The 13907-nt window shown below is 56.2% G+C and overlaps 1 protein-coding gene across 12 annotated transcripts in view; it reads right to left on the bottom strand.

Moving 5' to 3' along the window:
- TNS1 (tensin 1) overlaps positions 1-13907 on the bottom strand; it is a 221448-nt gene that overhangs the window by 205416 nt on the left and 2125 nt on the right. For 2 of the 12 annotated variants that reach the window (XM_082690448.1, XM_082690449.1), the window contains exon 1: positions 3086-3516. The exons of 9 other annotated variants lie outside the window; for them this stretch is intronic. The gene's annotated coding sequence lies outside the window, so the exon portion shown is untranslated. Of the gene's footprint in view, positions 1-3085; positions 3517-13907 lie in introns of those variants that run through there. One more of the 12 variants, XM_082690442.1, reaches the window with a different exon arrangement.

Raw genomic sequence — 13907 nt, 5'->3', positions numbered from 1 at the left:
AAACCTCAAGTGACGTTTGAGTCTTCAGCTTTCCATTACTCAGCCTAAAACCTCAGTATTGGGAATCCCTGTTCTCCTCAGCAGGAAAATAGGCCAGCCTTGTTTCCCTGATCGCCACATCTCCAGACTCACTCAGCCCAGCACTCTCCGTACGGATTCCCTGGCAGAAGCCATTACTCAGTCCTACCATCGATGGCCATCTCGGATGCCTGGAGTAGGGGACCACTTCCCACACAGACATCTACTCCTAACCCCTCAGGCCTCACCTGGACCACTCAGACCTGGCTCTGTCTAGATCAGTTGTCCCCTTCCTTACGTTTTCTCTCTGGGAGGCAGCGGGAAAGGTCCAGAGGCTGAGGGTGGGAGCAGGGGACACGGGGGTTGTGAAACAACTTTGGGGACGGGGGAGCCCTCACAGGGAAAGGCTGATGGAACCCCATTATTGTTCCTGAAAGCTTGGACTGGGTTGGAAAGGAAGCAAAAACAGGCCTGGAAATAGGAGCGTATACAACAGACACACACATACATAAAACATAGGCCCGACAGGACAAAGTGAGGGTCCCGGAGAGTCGGAGCCAGGCCTGGGACCCAGCAGACAAGGAGTGGGGGACCAAGGCAGGAAAGAATGAAGGGGGTAGAGCTGAATGGCCCCCCAGAAAGAGAAAAGTAGGTGCCAAAGGAACTTTCTGACCATTTTGGACCCGAAAATGACATACCAGCCTGATGCAGAATGTGCAAATGAGCTTGCCCACCGGGAATTTTTTATCTATGCTTGGCTGTCATGAGATGTCAGTGTGGGGGTGTCGTGTGGAGGTAAAGAACCAGCCCCAGCACCCCCAGCCCCTCACCTCCCTGCTGGGGGCCCGTCTCTCCCTCAACCCTTGGGTTCCAGAGAGAGGGCCTCCTGGGACCTCTCTGGACCCCGCCTCTGACCCTTGGGTCTCTTTCTAGGCCCCCAAAGCTTCCCCTATCTCTGCCCCTCACACCCTAAACTTCCTCCTTCAGCAAGGGGCTTGTCTCCTAGCCCACAGAAGGGGGATTCTGCCTCCCACAGAGAGAAGCTTTCTGTGGATAAAATGAGGAAATGTTTATCAACACTCATGGAACAGACAGGCAGCGAGGCCCCCTGGGATCTCCCTAGTCAGCCCTCTGCCTCCCCGGAGAGCTCCTCCAGCCCAGGCCCACCGGGGGTCCCTTCTGGCTTAAAGTTCTCCTGAAAGGGAGACCCCACAGCTTGCGCGGATCCTCCTGTTTCTCTGGCGTCCCCGCCCCGTTGGCTGGGAAGTGCTCCCGACTGTCCCACCTGCTGCTGTTTTCAAGCTGGCTTCACACACAGGAAGACAGGAGACCCTGCCCCCAGGTCTCCCGAAAGAAGGACTGTGTCTTCCAGTCCTCCTGACCAGCCACACGGCCTCTCTGTCTGCCAATTGTGGCTTTTTGGTTTTTTTTCTTTTTTAAAGATTTTATGTTTAAGTAATTTCCACACCCAGCGTGGGGCTCAAACTCACAACCCTGAGATCAAGAGTCGGAGGCTCTACCAACTAAGTCATCCAGGAGCCCCACACCCACCCGCACTTTGCTCTCCTGCAGGCCAACAGCGGCTGAAGCTCCGAGAAGCCAAGAAGAGAGTACTTCTGGTGACGTGGGCCAATAGAATATACACGCTCACTTGTGCTCCCTCTTGAAACTCCTCTAAAACAACAGCAAAAAAAAATTTTTTTCTTTTTTCTTTTTTTTTAAATTAAAGCAAAAAGCCGGAAGGACAAATAAAACAAACGAGAAAGGAGAAGACGCAGCACAACACAGGCCCCCCAGGCCAGCAGCGGGACAGCAAACCCCATCTGTTCCAGTCGTGCCCTGCCCAGGGCTCCAGTCGGGGGCACCCCCTCCCCCAACCCAGAGGGGCTCATTCCTGGCCCAGGAAGGGCCTCGGGACTCCTCCAGCCTCCCAGCCCAGTCGCTTGGATCTCTGGTTAAATATTTTGATGATCACCCTTGACAACAGTATCAAAATTCTGGGAGCTGGAGGACAGAGGGATGAGCAGGATCTGGGAGCCCGAGAGAGAGCTGCACCCCGAACTGGCCAGAAAAACCAAAGCCGGGAGGCCACCAGAGCCTCAGGCACAGGACCCTCCAAACGCTCTGAGCTGGTGGAGGCAGATACCTTTGGGGCTGGGGGCGAATGTGAACTTAAATTAGAAGATAGGTAGGACATTGGAGAAGCGGTTGGTTTCCAGATCCTCTCTCTGACCCCACCTTCCCCCAGTGGAAGGCAGGAGGTTTAGAACCTGGAGAGGATAAAACAGCGGGCCCTGGCCTGGGGGCCGTGAGGCACAGCTGCGGGTGTGAGTACTGGTGGGAAAAGGGGAGTTAAGTGTTTGCAGAGCACGAGGTAGCCAGGCCTGGACCTGACAAGCCCGGAAGGAGGAACCCAGATACAGACAGAAGGCTCCCCAGTGCAGCCACCCAGCCAGGTACCCAAAAGCCAGGCACTTGTGGGTCCATTCCCACCCTCAGAGCAAAGCATCCACCCATTAGGTTCCCATTTGAAATACAAGGCGAGAACCCAGGCTGCAGGGAAAGCTTACAAGGGAAGAACTAGAGACACAGAGCCACTTGGAGCCACTTGGAGTCACTTGGAGGAAACAGGTGGGGCGCAGGGAGAAGAACACTTCAGATCAAGTTATTGGCATTCACAGAGGCCAGAGAAGAAGGTACATCTATGAAACAAGAACAGGAGGCAAAAAACAAAGAATAAAAAGAATATTCAGAAAGCAAAGCAAAAAGCTCTTGGGAATTAACTGAAAAGTCCAGAGCCCAGACTGAGGCCCTCACTAGGCACTGGCCCATACCTGCCCCTTCCCCACTCTGCACACGCAGGCAGCCGGCCAGGCTCTCCTCTCCGAGAAGCTCTGCACCCCCCTCAGAGCCCCAGAGTCCATGATGGGAGTGGTCTGGAGACCAGATGAAATGAAGACTCAGACCCAGGGAGGAACCCAAGAGGCCAGGAAGACAAGGGTCTCCAAGGGCTGGAGAGGGCCAGAGGCCACCCACTTAGGTTCCAGCCTGGGCCCCTGACACTTACCAGCGAGGAATCCCGGGTGGATATCAGCACTCAATGCACGTCCCTCTGCCCACGTGTCACCCACCAGCACCGGAAAGTCTCTCCCAGATGTCGCTGGGGCCCATGGCCCTCCAACCAGTCTTCTGGCTGCAGCAGGGTGGTGGGGAGGCCCCGGAGCCCTGGCAGAATATGTCCCCCAAGGAGACGATGAGGGACCTGCGGGGTGGACCCTGCCTTCACCCCAGACTGTTCTGAAAGCACCCCAAGCATGGGTCTATTTTTAGCCAGTCCCCAGCGGGTGGCCAGCCACCCAGAGTTATTCTCGGCTGTGGGGACATTAGGCTAGCCAGGGTAAAGGGGAGCCAGGGCTGAGGCTGTGGGAATGGCACGCCTGGGAGGAGACACCCGTGGCCTGGGGGAGGGGCTGAAGAGCAGAGCCCAGGGCAGGAGTCAGGGCCAGAGAGGGCTGAGCTGGGGGCAGAAGTCCAGAAAAGCACAGGAGACTGGGAAGGCAGTAGGTGACAGGCCTCCCTGGAGCTGCCATCCAGGGACGGAGAGGGGGGTCTGCCTTGTTCTCCTCGGGGACAGGGGGCTGTGCCAAAGGAGGCAGAGGCCAGGCTGAGAGCGAGGGATGGGCATGGGGATGGGCATGGACCGAGTGAGCTGGGAGGACAGAGAAGGGGCAGGACAGGGAGCGAGAGACAGACAAAGAGACGAATGACAAGAGAAACAGAGAGCTGGGGTAGAGGTTGGGACGTGGGGGGGGCGGGGAGGACAGCACCGATCCTGGGGACAGTCTTGTCCTCAGGCCACACACCCTCTCAAAAGCACCCAATCTCCTTCCACCCACCAGGGCCTCTCAGCCTTGGAGGAGAGGCCCGACTGCTCGGCATCCCTGATTCAAGATTCCGCCCTACACCCACGTTACATATAAAAGTCACCAAGCTCAGACATGGACTGGAACGCATGCACGCACACACACACACACAGGTACCCACGCACACGTGCAGCCTCCTGGGAAGTGATGGGGCAATGGAGAGGGGCGAGAGGGGTGTCCCTTTGTCCCCCCTGCCCAGCCTTGGAAGCTCAAATCCACATAAAGAGCTTCACAAAGGGCCTCTGGCTCCCGGAGGGGGAGAAAAATGGGGGAAGCAGGAGGGAAGGGGAGACCCCAGAGCTGGAAATGCCCATCAGTGGGTCTGGGAAGCAAAATGAGGGCTGTTCTCATAGCCACAAGAGGCCACAGAAGAGCTTGGTGGGGAGGGGGCATTGGCTCAAGGGGCAGGGAGAAAGCTAGGGCCCAAAGTGGCTTCCTGGAGGAGGCAGTCAGAAGTACTAACCTGCTGAAGACATTGAGAGAGAGGTAGCCGGGCTTCCTTGCCCAGCTTAAGTGAGGGGGCAATAAGCCTAAGCCTACCCTATCCCCAGAGAAGGGGGCAGGACCGCAGACCACCCCATCTCCCTCCCCCTTCCCTAGGCTGCCTTGGATCTAGCTGGAGAAGGGTGGATACCTTCTTCAGGGCTGAAGACCAGGCCTGCATGGGGGTGAGGGGTCCCAGGAGAAGGACTGATCAGTCAAGCAAGATCATAGCTTCTTGACCCAAAGAGGCCAGAGGAAACAAGCTGAACCTTTTCCTTTGCTCCTACTGCACACCCAAACCCGTCCTACTGGGGGCGGGGAGGAGCTGTCCTACTCAGAAGAACAGGTAAGAAGCAGGAGAGAGACCATGTGCACAAGAGGCCTTAAGGTTCCTGGCTCATGTCCTGACTACACTAACAGCAGCGGGGCCATTGACAAGTCACCTCCCAGGGCCTCAACTTCCCCATCTCTGAAAGAGGCTAGTGGTGCCGGCTCACATCTTTCCAGGGTTGTTGGGAGCATCACGTGAGGCTGTCTTTAAGGGCATTGATTATCATGATCACCCAGTGACCTCTGACCTGCCAGACAAGTCAGAGGTCCCAAGCCCAGGGCTCCCCTTCATTCCTACTCCTGCTTTCTTCTTTCCGAAAGCAGTTCCCAGGGGAGGCTTCTGGCAGCGAGGGAAGGGGTCAACCAGATGATCCCAAAGCCTTCCCTCAGGGGAAGGACACTGATGTTTACTGGGGACCTCCTGTGTGCTAGGAGCTTGACGCACATCAGCCACCCCAATCTCCCGGCTAACCCTGTGAAGCCAGTGCCATCATTCCCATTTCCCAGATGAGGAAACTGAGCTCACAAAGTTATGAGGGACAGAGCCCAGACTGGTGACAAGAGGAGCCCATGCCCTGGGCTCATGCTTTTCTACCACAAACCCTCCCTCATTTCCTCATTGTAGTGTTCTACGCTCCCCTGTCCCTGCCCCTCACCCAATCCCTGTACCCAGAGCAGAGCTCCCAGAACCGCCCCTCCCCCAACACCCATCCGCAGCTGACCTCAGGATTCAGGACTGCAGCGGGTGACCAAGGAGCGACAGGAGATGCCAACAAGAACAGAGTGTGGACAGGCTGGACCAGCCTGCCCACTGTGTCCCAGGACTTGGCACAGACTGTGCGGCCAGCCCTGCAGAACAGCCTGGCGAGGTGGGCTCTGTGCGCCCATTCTCACGGGAGAGGAAGTGAAGGCTCAGGGGCACCAAGCAGCTTTTCCAGGGCACCCTGCTAAAAATCGGTAAGCAAGGATTCGCCCAGCTGCCTGACCCCCATCTCTGCTCCCATCCAGGCTCCCGGGGCTACAGGGCTTCCTGTCTGGACTGCAGCCTTGGAAAAGGCAGTGTGGAGTCCTGCAGGGAGCCCAGGGGTCTTGCCTCAGAATGCAGAAGAACCAGCGAAGAACCCCCCACCCCCACCCCAGGGCTACCTCCACCCTGCTCACCCCCTGCTGTCTTTGTGCAATTCCATTAAGAGGCAAAGGAATAAATTAGCCCTGCTTAGCATATTGAGTGGCTGGGGTTCAAGAGGCCGTCTGGGTGGCTCGGGCATCTCAATGCAGTCTGCCGGCAGCTGCAAAGGCAGAGAGCCCACGGGGTGGGGTAGGGGGTAGCGGGGGGGTGGGGGGGCAGTCTGGCCAAGCTGGGCCTGCTCCGACCTCCTACAGATGGCCTCAGCTCAGTGCCCAGCTCACTCCTGCTCCAACTTCATTCCCCTAATGGTGTCGCAGCTTGGCACACACTCTCCGCACCCGTGCCCCCTGCTCAGGCCAGCCCAGCCAGCCCCAAGCCAGCCCCTGAGGACACCCAAGGGTAGTGTCAGGGCTGGCGCTCTCCACACCCCTGCCCCCTGCTCTGACTAGCCACAGGCCGGCCCCAGCCAGCCACCCCACCTCCCCACTCCAGCCCCAGGACACCCAAGGGTAGTGTCAGGCCTGGCGTCAGGCTGCCCATCCTCCCCAAGATGAACTTTGGGATGGATGGCTCTGTTGGAGGGAGGGGCGGGGAGAAGAGAACAGCACAACACAGAGTCTGGAATGCCCCCCACCCCAGGGTAGGCTCTCACAGGCCTGAGGTGCCCATGCCTCCGTTCCCTCCTCAGCACCGAGACACCCCCAAGCACAAAGGAAAGATGGAGAGGGGAACCAGAGGGTCATGCCAAAGGCCAGCGGGGTCATCCCTCTGCCCTCAGAGAAGGGCATCCATTTCCTGTGACTAGGACAAGTAACTCAACAGCCAGAATCCAGCCTGAGGCCAGACTCAGCAGGCCCAGGCCTGGGAGGAAGCAAGACAGCCTGGGCCCCAGTCTGCTGCCTCCTGCCACACCTACGGGTCCTTCCCCTCCACCCCTCTCAACAGCCGCCCCAGATCCCCCAGGACCAAAGGCCTTTCCTCCTCCTGGTCTCCAGGCCCTGTGGCAGCCACAGGAATGCACCTTTCAGTCGTCCTGCCAGAGGGAGCAGGACCGGCCAAGGCCCCAAGGCCCCAGCTGAGCACTCTGAAATCACTACCGGTGCTCGCTCACGGCTCACCAGGGCCAAGCCTCCAGAGGGGGCCTCCGTTCTTGGAGGGCTAGGGCAGCTCTGTCAGCCTTGTTCTTGACAGACCCAAGACTTCCGGCCAACCTGGGTTCGTGGATCCCCTGTCAGCCTGGCTCCGGCGTGCACCGAGGGCGAGGACACTTCCGTCCCACCAGGCTCACTCGGGCTCCCCTTCACTCAGGCTCGGACTTGCGCGGCCATCTGAAGGCTCTCCCAGCCTTCCCTGGTTCCTTCCTTTCGCTCAGCCATTTCCCCTAATAAAATCTTCACACCTTTACTGACATCTTGTTTCCCGGAGGACTCAGACTCACACAACCACTCAGTAGCCAGCAACAACAGCTACCCTTCGTTAAGGGACAGCAACAAGCCCCAAACTGTTCTAAGAGCTTCTGAGGCAGCAGAGGGTATCGAGGCACAGAGGGGTTATATACCATGCTCAGCGATGCACAGCTGAAGTGGCAAAGCCCAAAGCTGACAACAGTTTCACCCCAAAGTCCCCTGGGTCACCACCCACCACCTCACACTGCGTCCCCTAGGACAGAGGTGCCAGCCCTCCCGTTTTCTGCCTTCCGGGGGGAAAAAAAGAGGGTAGAAAAGGGAACCGCGACTCCTGAGAAGCGGGCAAGACAGACACGCAGAGAGAGAAAGAAGGCACAATGGCTCCCCCCAAAGGGTCCTGATTCCCACAAGCGAGAGCACCTTCTCTCCCCAGGGCAAGGACGAGGCCCGGGGACCACAGGGAGCAAAAGAGGAAGAAGGTGGCTCTGGAGCCCTTTCCAACCCCGTTCATTTCTTGCCATCCTTGCCCCCCTGTCCCGAAGCACCCCCCTTGGGCATGTGACTGGGGTGTGCCCGAGGTGTCAGCCAAGGGACTCCTGGCAGCACCCAGTCCCTGCAATCTCCATCTCTCCCCACCCCCGCCATTCCTCGCCCTCCATCCCTTCCCGGGCAGAGCCGGCAGGCCTAGCCCGGCCTGGTCTCAGGGTCCCAACAAAGCCAGGCCTGTCCCCTGCCCGGCCTCCGTGGGAGTGATGTCTGGGCTGGGCAGAAGGTAAAAGTGAGCCAAAGGGACATGGCCAAGAGCCAGCTGTATGCCCTCCAGGTGAGTTCCCAGCTTAACCCCTGGCCTGCCAGACCAGAGTTCTCGAGGCTATTAGTTAGGGGATGAAGGGGTTGGCAGAGGTGAACTCAGGGATAAAGAAGGGGAACCAGCTTCCAAGGGCACCCGTCTACACACACACATGCATGCACGCATACACACACACACACACACGCACAGGTGCACACACGCAGATCCCCATCTGGTCCAGCCACAGGGGAAAGACCCCCCACCGGCTCCAGGCATCCCACACCCACCTCTCATCCATCTCCCACACTGTGCCGGAGATATTTTAAAACACAGACTCCACCTGCTCCCTACACACAGACCGCTAAACCTTCCAGGGGCTTTTTATGACCCACATTAAGTCTGAAATCCAAACTCTTTAGCTTGGCATTCAAGGCCCTGCGCTCGCTGACCCACCTCTTTTCCGGCTTCTGATGCAGTTCTCCCTTCCCACCCTATGCTCCAGCTCCCTGAGGGTACCACACACTTTCATGCCCCTGAGCCTTCCTCCCCTCTCTGTCAGTGAACTCCTACTCACCCTGTAGGACCCAGGTCAACATGTCACCTCCTCTGGGAGGGCTTTCTAGACTGCCCCAGGCAAACTAGGCCACCCCTGCTCTAAACCAGGGGACAGCTTATTCAGGCCTTCCAGTGCATCTTCCCCCTGCCCCCCAACCTGGGCCTCTAAAGGGAGGGTGAGGTCTAACTGGGGAAGACTAGTGTGTGTCCTCAGGACTTGGCAGCAGGCAGGTGAGTGGCAGAGAAGAAAGGCAATGGGCACGAGGACGAAGGCTGGGCAGGTCACAGGGTCTTACTCCCTTCCACTCGCTCCAAGCCTCGAAAAGGCCACCATCAGTGGACTGCTGACAATGGCTGAACTTGACCCCGGTGGTCCCATCCTCAGTCCCATCCCCTCCCCACACCCATGCCCATCCAGGGGGTGCCCAGAGGAGCTCAGGCCCAGGGAGAGCCCCAAGATGGAGCAGGGGTCTCAGCTTCCCAAGCAGGATAGCCCACCCAGCACAGCAGGCCACACCTGCCCACGGCCAGACCCTGTGCCCAGCCTCCCCCTGGGTTCTCTCGCCTCTCTGGGGTCTCTGTCTGTCCCAGTCTCACATGCAGCCGTCCTTCCGCTGGGCAACCCTTATTGAGCCCACCCTCTGCTACGTACCTAGGATACCAAGCTCTCAAGAACTGGACTCTGGTCTAAAAACACTGGCTCCGGGGCACCTGGGAGGCTCAGTAGGTTAAGTCTCTGCCTTCGGCTTGGGTCCTGATCTCAGGGTCCTGGGAGGGAGCCCCGAATTGGGAATCTCTGCTCTCTCTCTCTGCCCGCCTCTCTGCTTACTTGTAATCTCTCTGTCAAATAAATAAATAAAATCTTTTAAAAATAAAATAAAATATTTAACAAAATATAAATAATAAATAAAAACACTGGCTCCTTGGGACACCAGGGTGGCTCGGTCGGTTGGGCGTCTGCTCTCAGCTCGGTCGGTTGGGCGTCTGCTCTCAGCTCAGGTCATGATCCCAGGGCCCCCGATAGAGTCCTGCATCCAGCGCCCTGCTCAGTGGGGAAACTGTTTCTCCCTCTGCTTGTGTTCTTTCTCTCTGACAAATCAATAAATAGAATTTTTAAAAATAAATAAAATAAAAAAATAAAAAGCCCTGGCTCCCCGATTTCCTGGGGAAACAGAGAGCTTTGTGACGAGGTATCACCAGAAGTACCCTACCGCTCTCACAACCTAAGTCAGGAAGAAACAGTAAGGCCGAAGTCCTCCATCCCTTATCCCAGGGTGGGTTTGGAGACCCAGCCTCTGCTCGGGGGCCCTAGGATTTTTCAGGCTGGGAGAGAGAGGGGCTGGCTCAAAGTGTCAGGGCTGTTGTGTCCAGTGGGGAGGGGGTCAACTTAGGGACCAGAGCTAGGACAGTCAACAAGGGGGACCGAACCCTGGACACTGTCTATGTTCCCTTTGCTCCCCACCACTTGGCTTTTCTGCAGACAGCAGCCTCTGCTTCCCACCCACAGGCTGCTGCCCCTCCAGGGGCTGCTGTAGCTTGCCTGCCCTTGGCACCACACTCAGTCCTGGTGCCAGGGGCCCTTGGCAAGTTCATACATCAAACAGGGAGGCAGTGACTGGCTTCCTGCCCTTTGGGAAGGAGGGACGGTTGGAGGCATGGCCCATCCTCGGCTTCATACCCTCCTGACCCACCAGGGACCCAGACCTGCCCCTAGACAGTAGGTAAGTCCAGAGATGTGGTCAGCGGACTTCCACCCACCCCTACTCCAGTGCGGGCCTCCAGAGCTTCTTCCCCATTCTCCTCCTACCTGAGCCTCATCTTGAGACGGGGACATATTAGGGTGCTGGAGAATCTCCCCTCCCCCAAAATGCCTGAAGTGCTCCCTTTGTAGAATGATGCCTCTGATTCTTGGGATGCTGGGGTCTTCCAGAGACACTCATCAAAACAGAGGAATGAATCAGCCCGCCAGAAAGCACAACCAAAAGACAGGCACAAAAATGTTCACAGCAGGGGCACCTGGGTGGCTCAGTGGGTTAAGCCTTTGCCTTCGGCTGGGGTCATGATCTCAGGGTCCTGGGCTCTCTGCTCAGCAGGAAGCCTGCTTCCCCCTCTCTCTCTGCCTACTTGTGACCTCTCTCTCTGTCAAATAAATAAATAAAATCTTAAAATATAAATGTTCACAGCAGAGCTGTTTACAATAGCCCCAAACCAGAAACACCCCCAAAGGCCTGTCAGTAGCAGAACTGACAAATAAATTGTGTCTCTTCACCTGGTGGAATGGTGTCTGACAATGAGAAGGAACACCTCCAAGCAGGTGTAAGACGAAGGATGAAATTCACAACCCTAATGTTGAGCAAAAGAAATCAGGCACGAGGGGCGCCTGGGTGGCTCAGTGGGCTAAGCCTCTGCCTTCAGCTCGGGTCATGGTCTCAGGGTCCTGGGATAGAGCCCTGCATCCGGCTCTCTGCTCAGCAGGGAGCCTGCTTCTTCCTCTCTCTGACTGCCTCTCTGCCTACTTGTGATCTCTCCTCTGTCAAATAAATAAAATCTTTTAAAAAAAAGAAGAAGAAGAAGAAAGAAATCAGGCACGAAATAACCCAGAGGACATGCTCCATTTATAAGAAGCTCCACAACAGGCAAATCTGTGTTGTTAGAAGTCAGGATAGCCAAGAAGCCTCAGAGGGGGATTAGTCACTGGCAGGGGGCATGGGGAAAGGCTTCCAGATGTAACAACCCATTGCTGGCTGAGCACTGGGTCATGGGCACATGGGCATGTTTGGTCTGGGAAAATTCATGTGCTTTTCTGTATTTATGAAACACTTCATATTGATAAAATACTAAACTGAAATGGAGAAGTGCCTGATGAAGGCTTAGCAGCTGCACTGAAAATAAAGGGGTCAGGTTCATACACATCTCTGCCTCGCACCCACCCATTCCCAGCCCCTCTCCACCTCCTGTCCTTGTCCTTTCTCTCCTGACTCAGGCTTGGCCTCACTCCCCTAAGCCCTCCCTGTGGCCAGCCGCCTAACCTAAACCGCCACCCTCTCACCCAGATGACTGCAACCGCCTACTCCAGGCAGGTCTCCTGGCTTTGCGCCTCACTGTTTCCAATCCATATCCACAGTGCATGGAGTGCAGGGTTCATGGAGAGCCAGGAGCAGCCAGAGAAAGTCTCTGTCAAATCCTATAAGGGCTCATACCTCTTCATCTCAGGACCTTCAACTGCGCTGTTCCCACCCTTTGGGATGCTTCTCTTCCCTACCTTCTGCTTGCACTTGGTCTCCTCGCTTAAACACCACTTTCTCCACCTTCCCAGTGGACATCTGACCCCTCCACTGGCTCCCATGACACCCTTACTTCTCTCCCATGGCACTGTTTCCAGTACCGCATTTAGTCGCCAACTATTTGTTTCCGCTCTATTCTGTCTGTCCTGCCGGACTGACACCATCTCTGAAGGCAAGAACAGGGACTGTCTGCTTTCCTGCTCCATCCCCAGCTCCTAGCTCAATGCCTGGCTTCTTAGAGCAGGTGCTTAAAAATGCATGTTGACTAAAGGACTTAATTGTTCCCACTACCAAAAAAAAAAACAACACAAAAAACGATGTGACTTGTAAATGTGGCAGCTGAGATTCCAGCAGTAATCACATGGCAAAGTATAAATGTATTACATCAATGCCTTGTACACTTTTGGCTTATACAGTATCACATGTCAAATGTATCTCAATAAAAGTAAATTTGGTGGATCACCTCCGTGGCTCAGTTGGTTGAGCTGCTGCCTTCAGCTCAGGTCATGGTCCAAGGGTCCTGGGATCGAGCCCCGCATGAGGCTCCCTGCTCAGCGGGAAGCCTACTTCTCCTTCTCCTTCTCCCACTCCCCCTGCTTGTGCTCCCTTTCTCTCTGTGTCTCTACCTGTCAAATAAATAAATAAAATCTTTAAAAATAAATAAATAAATTTTTAAAGGTACATTAACCTACAATGAAATAAACTCAGTTAAAAGCTAAGGTAATAAATACTCCCTCAAACTGCCCCCAGAAAAATTCTAGTTGAACACATGAATGGCCAGGCCTTGGCAGACAGCCTTTGGAAAAGGCCAGGTTGCCTCTGGAAACAAAACTTCCACTTGTTGGGGGTCAGGACACCTGGGTCATGGTCCTCACTCTGCCACTCACTTGTTTTGTGGCCTTGGACAAGTCATTTCTCTCTGGGTTCAGTGTCCTCATTGTGAAATGCAGGCATGAGATGCAGCGGGGCCCTAGGTAGGCTTGAAGAGGTATATGACGTGTGTGTGTGTGTGTGTGTGTGTGTGTGTGTTCACATACCCGTGCACATTTCCTTAGCAAGAACATCCATAGCTTTCGTCAGATTCTTAAAGGGATCTATGACTGCAAACAGTTCAGAACCACTAATCAAGATCCTTTTCGCCTTTGGGGGGGGGGTGTCTATGATCATAGATTACAGGAAGTAATTCAACCTATAGCAGAGGGCGTTCAAGAACTTCCATCAGGGGTGTAGGACCCCACAATAGGAACACAAGGGAGGCTGCAGGACATGACCTCCTGGGGAAATCCTAAACTCAACGGGGCTCCTAGGCAATTGGGGAGAAGCCACAGCAAATGACCCCGGGGGGCTGGTTTTTCAAGACAGAAGGCAGAAGGAGCCCAAAGTCTCCTCCTCTTGGCTCCTGCCACCAGCGGACAAGCACCCACTTGTCTCGGGCTACGGCAGAAAGCGAGGAGGCGAGGCTGGCACCTGGAGATGCCCTCCAGGCCCCTTGGCACCCAGGTCAGAGAAGACTTGGCGGGAATGCTCAGGAGGGGTGCCAAACCCCACCTTCCCTTCTCCCAAGGTCGGCTGGCTGATGTGTAGAACCAAAGAGAGCTCAGGACGTAGGGCAATCATGCGCCCCTGAGGGGGCCACCTGAGGGGTGAAGAGCCTATACTTCCAAGCCCCAAAACCCCAGAGCTGGGGCTCTGAGGCCAGGGAGGCAAAGTGTGCAGGTCTCCCCAGAGCAGGCATGAGCAGGCCACAAATTGGGGATGGAGGGGGAGAGCAGAGTGGGCCACAGAGCCTGGGAGGATCAAGCAGGCCGCCAGAGAGAAGAAGGCAGTGTGCTCTGAGCAGAGGACAGCCTGCTTCAGGGATTAAGCTGGGGCAGCCCTGTTGGGGATGGGGGGGGGGGCAAGAGGGCAATGTGACCTGGATGGGAGGGGGCTGCCCCGAGGTGGGCGGAGCGGGCTGTGGGCGGAGGAAGCCATAGGAGCCTATGGCCT

The sequence above is a fragment of the Mustela nivalis genome (genome assembly GCF_964662115.1).
Source record: "Mustela nivalis genome assembly, chromosome: 11".
NCBI classification, from domain to species: domain Eukaryota; kingdom Metazoa; phylum Chordata; class Mammalia; order Carnivora; family Mustelidae; genus Mustela; species Mustela nivalis.
This window is presented reverse-complemented; position numbering and strand designations above follow the sequence as displayed.